The sequence below is a fragment of the Otolemur garnettii genome, unplaced genomic scaffold (genome assembly GCF_000181295.1).
Source record: "Otolemur garnettii isolate 467f Iridium unplaced genomic scaffold, OtoGar3 scaffold00140, whole genome shotgun sequence".
NCBI lineage: Eukaryota > Metazoa > Chordata > Mammalia > Primates > Galagidae > Otolemur > Otolemur garnettii.
In genome coordinates this window covers 3494910-3508792 of record NW_003852535.1, presented here as the reverse complement: position 1 = coordinate 3508792, position 13883 = coordinate 3494910, and the positions used below count along the sequence as shown (strand labels likewise).

The 13883-nt window shown below is 45.7% G+C and overlaps 1 long non-coding RNA gene, 3 other non-coding genes and 1 pseudogene across 6 annotated transcripts in view; 1 reads left to right on the top strand and 4 right to left on the bottom strand.

Moving 5' to 3' along the window:
- LOC105887866 overlaps nucleotides 1-1533 on the bottom strand; it is a 4274-nt gene extending 2741 nt beyond the window's left edge. Inside the window, exons 1-5 of one of the 3 annotated variants that reach the window (XR_002775479.1) lie at nucleotides 1498-1533; nucleotides 1087-1127; nucleotides 800-883; nucleotides 521-598; nucleotides 173-207 (exon numbers count right to left, since the gene is read on the bottom strand). This is a non-coding gene — a long non-coding RNA (uncharacterized LOC105887866). The other 2 variants (XR_002775478.1, XR_002775480.1) reach the window with 2 other exon arrangements.
- LOC111728110 lies at nucleotides 279-353 on the bottom strand. The gene has a single exon (XR_002775503.1). It is a non-coding gene; the product is annotated as a small nucleolar RNA SNORD28 (small nucleolar RNA).
- Nucleotides 674-745, bottom strand: LOC111728111. The gene has a single exon (XR_002775504.1). It is a non-coding gene; the product is annotated as a small nucleolar RNA SNORD27 (small nucleolar RNA).
- LOC111728113 lies at nucleotides 951-1026 on the bottom strand. Its single transcript, XR_002775505.1, has one exon. It is a non-coding gene; the product is annotated as a small nucleolar RNA SNORD26 (small nucleolar RNA).
- An 11152-nt stretch (nucleotides 1534-12685) lies between the features above and the next one.
- On the top strand, nucleotides 12686-12837 carry LOC111728112 (annotated as a pseudogene).
- The last annotated feature ends 1046 nt before the right edge of the window (nucleotides 12838-13883 follow it).

Here is a 13883-nt window from a genome sequence, read left to right as displayed (position 1 = left end):
AAAAAAAAAAAAAAAAAAAAAAAAGAGAAATTACTCTAGGCAACAAGAGGAACCAGAAAGCTTTACAGCTCAATCAGGTTTCAATGACAAATACCATGAACATAAAACCATTGCTTGGATAATGAGCTCAAATATGTATATATAGTTGTGGTTATCTAGAGAAACAACTTACTCTAAGATAGAGGAACATATCGTCATTAAGATGATCTGGGGAAAAAAGAGTGCAAGTGGTTATTTGAAAGCATTAGGATGTAACAAGATTTCTTTATTAATGACACTGCCATCAGAACTCTAACATGCTATTAACTGATGTACCTCATAGAGCATCAGCTTATCAATTCAAATCATCTGACAGTGATGTGTGTGAAATCAGGGAAGAACACTCTTACAAGAACCAACTGTTTCGCTGAATTGTGCTTTCCTCCCAGAAAGTCACCTCAGGAGGAATAAGATGGAAAGAGCAAAGCTTCAACACTCTGCTGACCATTTTGTCCTCCTAATTGTGAACAAGATGACGTACCTTGCATCCATCAATCTGACCAATTACCAGTGTTCACCCTGGTGGGCAGCTGAATTCCTCAGGAAAGGTTATAAAATGCTGGCGATAGAAAAAGGAGTCATTTTTTGTTTGCAAGAAAAAGTTATTTAAAGACCCCCTGAATACCACTGGCCCACTTCTCAGTAGTATGTTGACATCACTTTTAAGTTCAGTCATATGCTTGTCATTTTGTGTTCATCATGGAGTGGTTAACTAGAAAGCATCCCCTACCCCATGATAGCATAAACCACGTATATCCACCTGGAACATCACTTCCATATTGGTTTTGCTGAGGAGCGTATTTCGTCCAATTCTACCAGCAGTAAGGTCCTTTCAGCTGAGTATCTGAGGAAAAAAACATCCCTCACTAACATCTCCAAGTTGAAAACCAAAAGACCCCAAGACATACACTACTACTCAGAATTTTTACGCTTTCTCCACTAACACATCAGCAAGAGAGAGCTCAGTTTTTAAAATCATCACCGTAGCAAATCCCATCCGACTTCCATACACTCAAAGAAACGTAAAAAATACCTAGAAGCACTTACTCCAAGGGGAGCTCTACTTCTATTCAAACGTGCGCCTGGCCCTGTAGACAAGAGCCCAAGACATAAGGTTAGCACAGGGTATTTTGCAAATGCTGTGTTTTCTGGAGCTACGGTCTCGTAGGCGGCTATGCAGGGCCAGTCTCCTCAGAGTTACTTATCCTCATGGAGATCAGTACAGGTCTGTGAAAAAGTCCTCATCATAGCCAGAGCCACGGCCCGCCATCGCCATTTTGTCCTTCACAAAGCCTCGAAGCTGCTTTGGGGCACACGGACAACTCCTCCTCTGTCTCCCGCCCCGGCCACTCAACAGGCACAACACAGGCCTAAGTCTAAAGGGGTGCTACGCTCACATGGGGCAACAAAGAAAACCCACAAAAAGCTAATAGTTACGATACATACACAAACACTTACCCGGAGTACGAAAAATGAGACCGAAAGGCCTTTGGGAGACACCTAAATACCCCTCCGCAGAGACCCACGGGATTTGAGGGCGGGACTCTGACGGGCGCACGCGCACGTAGAGATCTCTTGCGAGCCTGGCGAGTTGTGGGGTCGAGTTCCAACGTAGGCGGCGTAGAGGGTTAACGCTCGAACTTTCGGCGCGAAAAAGGTGCGCCTGCGCTTTAGGGAAGCGCACTGGTGCAGTCACTGCATTGCGGCATAACGGTGCTCACTTGTCGCGTGAGGAACGCAATAGCTGAGGCCCGGGTTTTGTGCCGATCCTGGACGGCCACTTACAGCTTTAACCCTGCCTGAGCACCTCTTGCCGACACACACCTTAAAAACCGTACCCAAGATACGCCTCCATGGATCCCGTGCCTCCTGAACCCTCGACCGGTGTCGTCTCGGTTCCGCGCCAGCCGCCCGGCGCCCATTCGGAGCCTGGAGTTCAGGGTCTCAGCGCGGGGGGCGACTCAGGTACTGCGCCTCCGGCTGGGCTTGGGTCGACATCCCTTGCGTAGAGCCCTTTGGGGAAAGTCCAGATGTAAGTGCTTCACTTAAGACGGTCATACTTTTCCTGACTGGCCGCCTATGTCCTTTTTGGTCCGATTCCCATAGGAGTTTGGCCTGCATGTGGTAGGGCTAACATTAACTAATGTTTGTGGAGTAACACACCGTATGAATTGATTACTCCTTAAACACATCATATGAATTGATTACTTCTCCAGAATCCCAAGAGGTAGGTACAGTACAACCCCATCATGTATATGTGTGTGTGTATATATATATTTATTTATTAGGGGTAGAGGGAGCACACTCTTGCTCGAGGCTAGAGTGCTCTAGCGTCAGCCAAGCTCACAGCAACCTCAAACTCCTCCGGCCTCAGCCTCCTCAGTAGCTGGAACTACAGGCATGCTCCAAAAGGCCCGGCTAGTTTTCCTATTTTTAGTAGAGATGGGCTTCTTCGTTAGGCTGGTTTCGAGCTCCTGAGGTCAAGCAATCCTCCCGCCCCGGCCTCCCAGAGTGCTAGGATTACAGGCGTGAGCCACTGTGCCTGGCCCCAGAAACCTTTTTTTTTTTTTCTAGACAGAGTCTCACTTTGTCGCTCTTGGTAGAGTACAGTGGTGTCGTACCTCACAGCAAACCAAACTCTTGGGCTCAAGCAATTACAGGCTGCCTCAGCCTCCCAAGTTACTGGGACTGCAGGTACCCACCACAACGCCCTGCTATTTTTAGAGACGAGGTCTTGCTCTGGCTCATTCTGGTCTCGAATTTGAGTTCAGGCAATGTACCCGCCTCAGCCTCCCAAGTGCTGGGATTACAGATGTGAGCCACCACACCCGGCCAGTTTTTTTCACTCTTGAGGGCAATGTTGTTCCCATGCATGCCTTAAATACTGAGATAATTCTAGTTTGAACAAAGTTATGGACTGGAATACATTGATTCACTTTTAACTACTAAGTGCTTGTATTATGTATATGTGTATAATACAACATATGGGGGTTGGGGGAAGAGAATAAGACACACTGCCCTGGAGATTTCCTTCTGGTTGAGGGGACTTATTAGTAAGATGTGCATACTAATAGCCTTAGTATGATTGAAAGTTGTAACATAATGTATAGAAAGTAGAACAGATGGTGGGGTGCGGTGGGTAATGCCTGTAATCCTAGCACCCTGGGAGGCCGAGGCAGGTGAATTGCCTGAGCTCAGAGGTTTCAGACCAACCTGAGCTAGAGTGAGACCTTATCTCTAAAAATAACCAGGTGTTGTGGCAGGCGCCTGGTTAGTCCCAGCTACTTGGGCGGCTGAGGCAAGACAATTGCTCGGATCCAAAGAGTTTGAGGTTGCTGTGAGCTGTAACGCATGGCACTCCACTGTGGCGACAAATGAGACTATCTCAAAAAAAAAAAAAAAAGTACAATAGATAAATTAGAAAATCAAGAAGGTACAGAGTAGGCAGATAAGGCTGGGGAGGTTGTGTGTGGGAATGGGAATTGAGGGAAATGCTATGGAGTGTGTGGGTCTAGAAGGGTAGATGAATAGACTAGGGTGGGGAATTCCCCTTAAAAACAATTTGAGCACATTCTTGGTGCTAGAAAAGGAAGTGCATGGATATAATTCATTCAAACATAGGCGATATCAACTTAGGAATGGATTAAGAAGCTGTGATATATGTATACCATGCAGTACTGTTCAGCCCTACGATAATGACTTTACATCTTTTATTAACCTGGATAGAGTTGAAACGTTCTTAGTAAAGTGTCAAAAGAAGGCCAGGCACGGTGGCTTACGTCAATCCTAGCGCTCTGGGAGGCTGAGGTAGGTGGATTGCTTGAGCTCATGAGTTTGAGATCAGACTGAGCAAAAGCAAGACCCTGTCTCTACTAAAAATAGAAAAACTGAGGCAAGAGAATCTCTTGAGCCCAAGAGTTGGAGATTGCTGTGAACGAGCTATGATGCCATGGATCTACCCAGGGCAAAAGCTTGAGATTTTATCTCAACAACAACAACCCCCCCCCAAAAAGGGAAAAAAAAACAAACAAGAATGAAAAAGAAAGTATCCAGGGGGTCGCAGTTGTGACCCCTTTGTAACAATGAAAATACATTTCTATTCAAGTTGGAGGGGATTGGTGTTCTCCCACCTAAGAACACAAGGTAGGGGTGTATGGCACACCTTTTGGATGCAGGACACAACTACGAGAGGGACTTTACCTAACAAATTCAAAAATTGTGATGATTCTTTGTACCCTTAAAATAGGCTGAAATAAAGGATAAATGGGAATATAAAACTGTAAAAGACTTTCTAGGGAAGGGCAGATAAGGAGGGCCTGGAATGCAAAGCTAAATCATTCGAATTGTGGATAGTCAGAAATAAGCTAGGGAAAAATTTTAAGCAGGGAGGTGATAAGAAACTGAAGCATAAGGTGGAGACAAGGAATTAATTGGATTGTCTGAGTAATTTCGGCAAGAGGTAAGAGGAGTCAGTACTAAGTGTAATGGCAGTGGAAATGGAAAAGAGGATTTCCGTCAAGCATCTCTCCAGCTCGTGCACTTGCAGAAATCAGGTGAGTAATGTAGATAAGCAAAATGAACTGAGTAGGAATTCTAGTGAACTAAACAGCCCTTTCTCAGCTCCAACTAACTGTTGCCTTGCTAGAATATTATCTCTGTGTGATCAGATGGTCACTGTTTTCAAGAGTATCCAGAAATGTTTATTAATTTACCCATTTTAAAATGTTGACATCTAACTTAAACTTTTTTTTTTTTTTTTGGAGATAGTTTCTCTGTTGCCTAGGCAGAGTGCATGTGGCATCATAACTCACTGCAACTTCAAACTCCTGGACTCAGGTGGTCTTCCTACCTTAGCCTCTTGTGTAGCTGGGACTATAGGTGTGTGCTATCACGCATGGCTAATTTGGCCTAAATTTTTTTGTTTTGTTTTTGTTTTTAGAGACAGAGTTTCACTTTGTTGTCCTCGGTAAAGTACTGTGGCATCACAGCTCACATCAACGTCCAGCTCTTGGGCTTAGATGCTTCTCTTGCCTGAGCCAACTGAGTAGCTGGGACTACAGGTGTCCACCACAATGCCCAGCTATTTTTTGTTGCAGTTTGGCTGGAGCCGGGTTGGAACCCGCCACCCTTGGTGTATGGGGCCCAGCCCTCCTCACTTAGCCACAGGTGCCGCTCTTTTTTTTGAGATAGATTCTCACTATGTTGCCCTTGGTAGAGTGCAGTGGGCTATACAGTGATTCTCTTGCCTCAGCCTCCCAAGTAGCTGTGACTACAGGTGCCCCCTACAATGCCTGGCTATAAACACACCTTCTGTACTACCATTGTTTAAATCCAGCACATACAACTGAGTACAGTACATAGTAGTGGATGGTGAGGACAAATGGTGATGTTACTCATTAGTGTCTTTATAATACCATACTTGCCATCATTATTTCAGAGTTTGCACCTTCTACTTATAAAAAGAAAAAAGGCAAGTGCAGAGCAGGATCAGGCAGGTGCTGCAGGAGGTGCCCAGAGAAGGCGCTGTGTCTGGGCATCTGTGTGTGTTACCCTGTAAAGGCCTTCAGGGGAACAGATGAGGAGGTGGTGACAGGGACACTGATGGCCCTGACCCTGTAGGGCGAGGTTAATGCTTGTATTTGTACCTAAATGTTTAACAAAAAGTCTACAAAATAAAAAATAAAAGAAAGATTTTTAAAATAAAGCATATAAAGTAAGGATCTAGATGAAGAAACATTTTTGTATTTTTAGAGACAGTCTCATTTTGTCGCCCTAGGTTGGGCACTGTGACGTCACAGCTCACAGCAACCTCCAACGCCTGGGTTTACGTGATTTTCTTGCCTCAGCCTCCTGAGTAGCTGGGATTACAGGAACCCACAATGCATGGCTATTTTTTTGTTGCAGTTTGGCCGGGGCCAGGTTTGAACCCACCACCCTTGGTATATGGGGTTGGCGTTCTACTCACTGAACCACAGGCACTGCCCGTACAATGTGTATTTTAAGCTTACTATTATGAGTCAAAAAGTTTAAAAAGTTTTATGGTTCAGGGTGGCCCCTGTGGCTCAGAGGAGTAGGGCACTAGCCCCATATACCAGAGGTGGTGGGTTCAAACCCAGCCCTGGCCAAAAACTGCAAAAAAAGAAAAAAAAAATTTATAGTATATAAGGTTGAAAAGTCACAGAAAACTAAGGTTAATTTATTATTGAAGAAAGGAAAACACAATTTTACATATTTAGTGTAGCCTAAATGTACAGTGCTAATAAGTCAGTTTGCAGCAGTACCCAGCAGCAACTGAGCCATCACACTCACTGATTCACCCAGGCCAACTTCTAGTCCTGTAGCTCCTTTCAGGGTAAGTGCCCTAGATGGGTTCACATTTTTATCTTTTTTTTTTTTTTTTTTTTAAGAGACTCTGTCTCACTTTATTGCCTTCGGTAGAGTGCCATGGCGTCGCTGCTCACAGCAACCTCCAACTTCTGGGCTTAGGCAATTCTCCTGCCTCAGCCTCCTGAGTAGCTGGGACGACAGGCGCCTGCCACAATGCCTGGCTATTTTTTGTTGCAGTTTGGGCAGGACCAGGTTTGAACATGCCACCCTCGGTGTAGGGGGCCAGTGTCCTACTCACTGAGCCACAAGCATCGCCTTTTTTTTTTTTTTGAAGATAGAGTCTCACTGTTGTTGCCCTTGGTAGAGTACTGTGGCCATACAGCTTACAGCAACCTCAAACTCCTGGCCTTCAGCTGTTCTCTTGCCTCAGCCTCCCAAGTAGCTGGGACTACAGGTGCCTGACACAATGGACGTCTATTTTTTGGTTACAGTTGTCATTAATTTAGCTGGCCTGGGCTGGGTACAAACCCGCCAGCTTCAGTGTATGTGGCTGGTACCCTACTCACTGAGCTATGGGCTCTGAGCCTAGCCTAAAATTTTTTGCCAGCGGCTAGCATTATTCATTTTTTTCTTCGGGATGCCACACCATTCTTCCCCCCTCTGCCTTTTTCTCTGTTCCTTTTTCTTTTTTTTTGCAATTTTTGGCCAGGGCTGGGTTTGAACCCCCCACCTCTGGCATATGGGGCCAGCACCCTACTCCTTTGAGCCACAGGCATTGCCCTCTCCACTCCTTTTTCATCTCTTCCCCTAACTCTATTTTCTCTCTTTTATATAAAATAAACTTACACTTCTATGAGTGGTGCCTGTGGCTCAGTGAATGGGGCAGTGGCCCTCATATTCCAAAGGTGGTAGGTTCAAATCTGGCTCTAGCCAAACTGCAACAAAAAATAGCCGGGCGCCTGTAGTCCCAGCTACTCGGGAGGCTGAGGCAAGAGAATCAGATAAGCCCAGGAGTTGGAGGTTGCTGTGAGCTGTGTGATGCCATGGCACTCTACCAAGGGCAGTAAAGTGAGACTCTGACTCTTTCAAAACAAATAAATGAATAAACTTATACTTTTCATATCCTTAAAAATTTTTTTTGCCAGGTGCCACTGGGGTGTACGTAGTCCCAACTACTTGAGAGTCTGAGGTGGGAGGATGCCTTGAGGTTAGGAGTTCAAGGCTGTAGTGTTCTATGATTGCACATCTGAATAGCCACTGCACTCAAGCCTGCGTAACAAAGTGAGACTGTCTCTTTAAAAAAAATTTTTTCAGGCTCAGTGCCTGTGGCTCAAGTGGCTAAGGCGCCAGCCACATACACCCAAGGTGGCAGTTTCGAATCCAGCCCTGGCCCTCCAAACAACAATGAAGGCTGCAACCAAAAAATAGCTGGGTGTTGTGGTGGGCGCCTGTGGTCCCAGCTACTTGGGAGGCTGAGACAGGAGACTCGCTTGAGCCCAGGAGTTGGAGGTTGCTGTGAGCTGTGATGCAATGGCACTCTACCAGGGGGACAGCTTGAGGCTCTGTCTCAAAAAAAAAAAATTTTTTTTTTTTTTTCAAACAAGTTAACATGGCAAATATAAATTTATTTATTTCTTTAAAAGATAGGATCCATCCAGACTGGAATGCAATGGCCAAATCATAGTTCACTGCTGCCTCAAACTTCTGGGCTAAAGTGATCCTCCTGCCTCTGCCTTTGAAAGCAGTGGGATTATAGGCATGAATCCTGACTGCAAATTAAGATTTTTTAGTTCGTACTCTGTCTCAAAAGAAAAAAAGTTCATTTCATGAGTTAATAAGAATATGCCAGTAGGGTCATGCATGATGGCTCACACTTGAGCTCAGGAGTTGGAGAGCCTAAGCAACATAGGGAGAACCCTACCCCCACAAAAAATAGAAAAATTAGCTAGGCACAGTGGTGGCTTATGCCTGTAGTCCCGCTACTTAGGTGGGTGAAGCAGGAGGTTTACTTGAATTCAAGACTTTGAGGTTGCAGGGAGTTATGATGATGTCACTGCACTCAAGTGTAGGCAGCAGATCAAGACCCTGTCTCAAAAGAAAAGAGAAAAAAAATGCCTGTGAGGCACTCATAATTGTGAGTTTGCAACCTCTCATGTAGTGATAATAGAATTCACTAGAAAGGGGGCATTTCAAAAAAAAGTAACCAGGTGTGGTGGCACCTGTAGTTCTACCTACTTGGGAAGCTAAGGTGGGAGGATTGCTAAAGGCTGAAGTGAGCTATAATCATGCCACTGTACTCCAGCCAGGGTGACAGCAAAACACTGTTTCTAAAAATAATAACTGAAAAAACAGTTTAAAGTAGATACTCTTTTTGCAAAGTATAGAGGGACTGAAGAGGATGAGCAGTGAAAAAGGCCAGTGTTCTTAGAAATTTAAGGTCACAGATGACCTTTATTCAACACTTCTTTTTTTAGAGATAGGGTCTCATTTTGTTGCCCTCCGTAGAGTGCTATGGCATCAGCTCACAGCAACCTCTAACTATTGGGCTTAGGCAACCTCAGCCTTCCGAGTAGCTGGAACTACAGGTGCCTGCCACAAGGCCCTGCTATTTTTTGTTGCAGTTTAGCTGGGGCTGGGTTTGAATGGGCCACCTTCAGTATATGGGGCCAGTGCCCTACTCACTGAGCCAGAGGCACCACCCTGCTTAAAAGTTCTTAAACAAAATTAAGGAAATTTTAGTTATCTGTGTCAAGGAGACATTGGAGTTTGGTGGAAATAATGTAAGCTTCATTATCCATAGTTGAATTTTGAACTTTTTTTTGAGACAGAGTCTTATTCTATGGTACAGGCTAGAGTGCTGTGACATCATCAGAACTCACAGCAACTTTACACTTCTGGGTTCAAGCGATCTGCTTGTCTCAGCCTCCCAAGTAGGTGGGACTACAGGCAAGTGCTAACATGCCTGGCTAGTTTTTCTGTTTTTAGTAGAGCTGGGGTCTCACTCTTACTCAGGCTGGTCTTAAACTCCTGAGCTCAAGCCATCTGCCTGCCTCGGCATCCCAGAGTGCTCAGATTATAGGCATAAGCTATTGTGTCTAGCCCCATTTCATATTTCTTGGAATAGTCTCTTCTTGCAGTTTGAGGGACACTTACTGCCCTCTCCTAATGATTTTATATTCCTGACAGCTTCTTAGTAGTCCTTAAGGTACGTCTTCTGGCCATCCCATATATATTAAAAAAATTTTTTTGGGTGGTGCCTGTGGCTCAAAGGAGTAGGATGCTGGCCCCATATGCCGGAGGTGGTGGGTTCAAACCCAGCCTCGGCCAAAAACTGCAAACAAAAAAAAAAAAAAAAATTTTTTTTTTTCAGGTTAAGATCTCACTAGTGCCCGGAGTAGACTCAAATTGGTCTTCCAGCCTCAATTGGTCTTCCCACCTCAACCCCCTGAGTAGCTGGTACTACAAATGCATGCCACCATACCCAGGCATTCTTGCCAACTATTAATATATCTCCAGTTACATTCTTTGACCCACCATTTATTTATTTTTTTTGAGACAGATTCTGAAGCTATTGCCCTGGATAGAGTGTCATCGCGACATCATAGCTCACAGCAACCTCCAATTCTTGGGCTTAAGTGGTCCTCTTGCTTCAGTTCTTCGTATTTTTAGTAGAGACATGGTCTTGCTCTGGCTCAGGCTGGTCTTGAACCCATGAGATCAAGCAATCCACCTGCCTTGGCCTGCCAGAGTCCTAGGATTATAGGTGTGAGCCACTGCACCTGGCCTACACCGGGTTTTAATGACTGCTAATGCTATGTATTCCTGTGACTCTAAACCAGGATCTTTTTTTTTTTTTTAAGATAGAGTCTCACATTGTCACCCTCAGTAGAGTGCTGTGGCATCATAGCTCACAGCAACCTCAAACTTGGGCACAAGTGAACCTCTCCTCTCAGCCTCTCAAGTAGCTGGAACTATAGGTGCCAACCACAATACCTGACTATTTTTAGAGATGAGGTTGCTCTAGCTCAGGCTGGTCTCAAACTCCTGAGCCCAAGCAGTCCACAGCCTTGGCCTCCCAGAGTGCTAGGATTATAGGCGTGAGTCACTGTCCCTGTCCTTGGATCTTTCTTTGAGCTTCAGAGCTGAACATCATCACTTGGAGGACCTTCAACCTTCTCAACTAATCTTGTCCAAAAGTGATTTCAAACTATGCCTTCTATTTCCCGCAATTGTCCAAGCCCCCCAGTATCACTACCCTAATTAAGGCCATTCACTTCAGGCCAGGCATCCTCAAACTACGGCCCAAGGGCCACATGCAGCCTGCAGCGGACATTTATCCGGCCCGCTGGGTGTTTTTGCCGCCGCTGCCTGTCTTGTTTAGCAGCTGACTCATCCCGGGGCCCACAGTCCAGCCCTCCAATGGTCTGAGGGACAGTGAACTGGCCCCCTGTTTAAAAAGTTTGAGGACCCCTGCTTAGGCTTTTATAACAGACTTAATCTGGCCATCCTGGTTTCCTCCCTTCGGATGTATTTTCTGCATTGCAGTCTGATCTTTCCAAATGAAAAATCTAGTTAAGTCTCACTTCTCAGCTCACAATCCTTCAGTGTCTAATGCTCCTCCTTTGTCTTTAGGTTGTAGTCCAAAGTGATTAATATAATCCTTAAGAAGCCTTGTTTCCTTTGCCAGTTTCTTAACCAGAACTCTTTCCCCAAGTCTGATCCGTTCCTACCCACTGTTGGTAAATTCCTGGAGTTCTGATCTTATCGGAGTAAATCATTCTTCTATCCCTATTGCCTAGCAGAATATAAGACAAAGAGCACTCAATATACATTTACTAGTTTTCTTTTCTTTTCTTTTCTTTCTTTTTTTTTTTTTTTTTTGAGACAGAGCCTCAAGCTGTCCCCCTGGGTAGAGTGCTGTGGCATCACAGCTCACAGCAGCCTCCAACTCCTGGGCTCAAGCAAGTCTTCTGCCTCCGCCTCCCAAGCAGCTGGGACCACAGGTGCCCACCACAACGCCTGGCTATTTTTTTTGGTTGCAGCCATCATTGTTGTCCATCGGGCCCAGGCTGGATTCGAACCTGCCACCTCAGGTGTATGTGGCTGGCACCTTAGCCACTTGAGCCACAGGCACTGAGCCCATTTACTAGTTTTCTGTATAATTTTTTTTTTTTTGCAGTTTTTGGCTGGGCTGGGTTGGAACCCACCACCTCTAGCATATGGGGCTGGCGCCCTACTCCTTGAGCTACAGGTGACACCCTATATATATATATTTTTTGAGACAGAGCCTCACTCTGTTGCCCTAGGCTAGAGTGCAGTGGTGGCAGCCTAACTCACAGCAACCTCAAACTCCTGAGCTCAAGTGATCCTCCCACCTTGGCCTCCAGAGTGCTAGGATTACAGGCATGGCCAGGCCCTATAAATTTTTGAATGATCTTGTTATCTAATGAACTTGGTTTTAGTCCTGGAGAATGTTTTTTTCAGAGAACAACTCTGCCCCCTCCTGGCAGCAAGTGGCACTGCCTCGATCGATAGAGACAGATATGCTTGGGAAGTGGGAGACAAGATAGTAACCTTAGCAGAGAAAAAGCCCAATTTGAAAATAGAATTTCCTGGGTTATGGAGGTGGTCAGATCAGCCTGATCCTTGAGGAGATAAGATATTGAAGATTGTAAGGACAGGCTCACACAATGGACCTGAGTGAGGAAGGTTTGCTACTTGGGCCTGGAAGAGCTGAGGGGGAGGTGATTATGGTAGTACCACTTCTAATTTCTCTGCCTTTTTTTTTTTTTGAGAAAGAGCCTCAAGCTGTCCGCCTGGGTAGAGTGCTGTGGCATTACAGCTCACAGCAACCTCCTACTCCTGGGCTCAAGCGAGTCTCCTGCTTCAGCCTCCCAAGTAGCTGGGACCACAGGCGCCCACCACAATGCCCGGCTATTTTTTGGTTGCAGCCGTCATTGTTGTTTGGCCGGCCCGGCTGGATTCAAACCCGCCACCTTAGGTGTATGTGGCTGGCGCCTTAGCCACTTGACCCCTTTTTTTTTTTTTTGAGACAGAGTCTCATTTTGTCGCCCTAGGTTGAGAGCTGTGACATCATAACTCATAGCAACCTCAAACTCTTGAGCTGAAGCAATTCTCTTACCTCAGCCTCCCAAGTAACTGGAACTACAGGCACCTGCCACAATGCCTGGCTATTTTTTTTTTTTTAAGAGATGAGGTCTCCCTCTGGCTCAGGCTGGTCTCCAATCCGTGAAGCAAGGCAATCCACTTGCCTCAGCCTCCCGAGTGCTGGGATTATAGGCATGAGCCACCACGCCCGACCACTTTTTGACTAAAATCATTATCTGTTTAAAATCAGATATGTACTCTATTAAATTGGTTTTTGGAGTAGGGAGATGGAACAGGAGCTTGTTTCATCCATTCCATACAACAACCTGGTATCACAGTACTTCCAGGAATGGTGTACCCCTCTGGGAATATTGAGTTGCTCAGTAGAGATCTTTGTGTTGTAACTTTGTTGGAGTTATATCTTCTTTACGTGGGAAAGGAGTTCTCGTAACCCTGACGGGAATGCAGCCATTTTAGAAAATCCGAAACTGGCAATCCCCTCCCCAGATTCCTGGAGTGCTTCAAAGCCAGAGTTCCTGGAAACACCCTACCCATACCTTGACCCTGAGGATACGCCCATAGTCCTGACCTATCCTTAATCTTTCTTAATCCTCCCAACCCCCTACCCCACCCCACCCCTCCCTCCCCTCGCCGGCAAAAGAGCCCCAGATGGTGCTCTGGGATCTCTGCCCCATCCCTGCTGTACTGCTAAGGCTAATAAAAGCCTTTTGCATTTGTGTGGGAGCTGAGCTTTCAGCTGGTCAGTCTGCATTCTCTTGTTCCCCTCTATTAAAGTCTTTCCTTGACCCTGGACTGGCCTCTGTGGACTCTCACTTTGGTTCTATGCCAGACCTCACATTTTATTTATTTTTGTTTTTGGAGATAGAGTCTCACTCTGTTGCTCCAGGCTAGAGTGGCATGGTGTCAGCCTAGTTCACAGCAACTTTAAACTCCTGGGTTGAAACCATCCTTTTGTTTCAGCTTCCTGAGTAACTGGGACTACAGGCATGTGCCATTATGCCAGGCTCCTTTTTCTAATTTTGTAGAGATGGGGTCTCACGCTTGCTCAGGCTGGTCTTGAACTCTCCTGAGCTCAAACATCCCCTCCCCCCACCTTGGTCTCCCGGAATGCTAGGATTACAGGTGTGAGCCAGCATGACTGGTCCATATCTTGGCTTCTAATACTGTTCTCCAATGAAATGAACCAAAGCTCCTTGAAGATACAGCAGATTTAGGGCTGGGGCCTTAGTAAATATACAAGATGGGGCTGGGGTATCAAAAGGATATAGGAGCCAACCTGAAAGAGCTCAGGATACCTAAAGCTGGAGCAATTAGAACAATAAATCAAATAATATAATATTGGATTCCAGGCTCAGCACCTGTGGCTCAACTGGCTAAGGCGCCAGCCA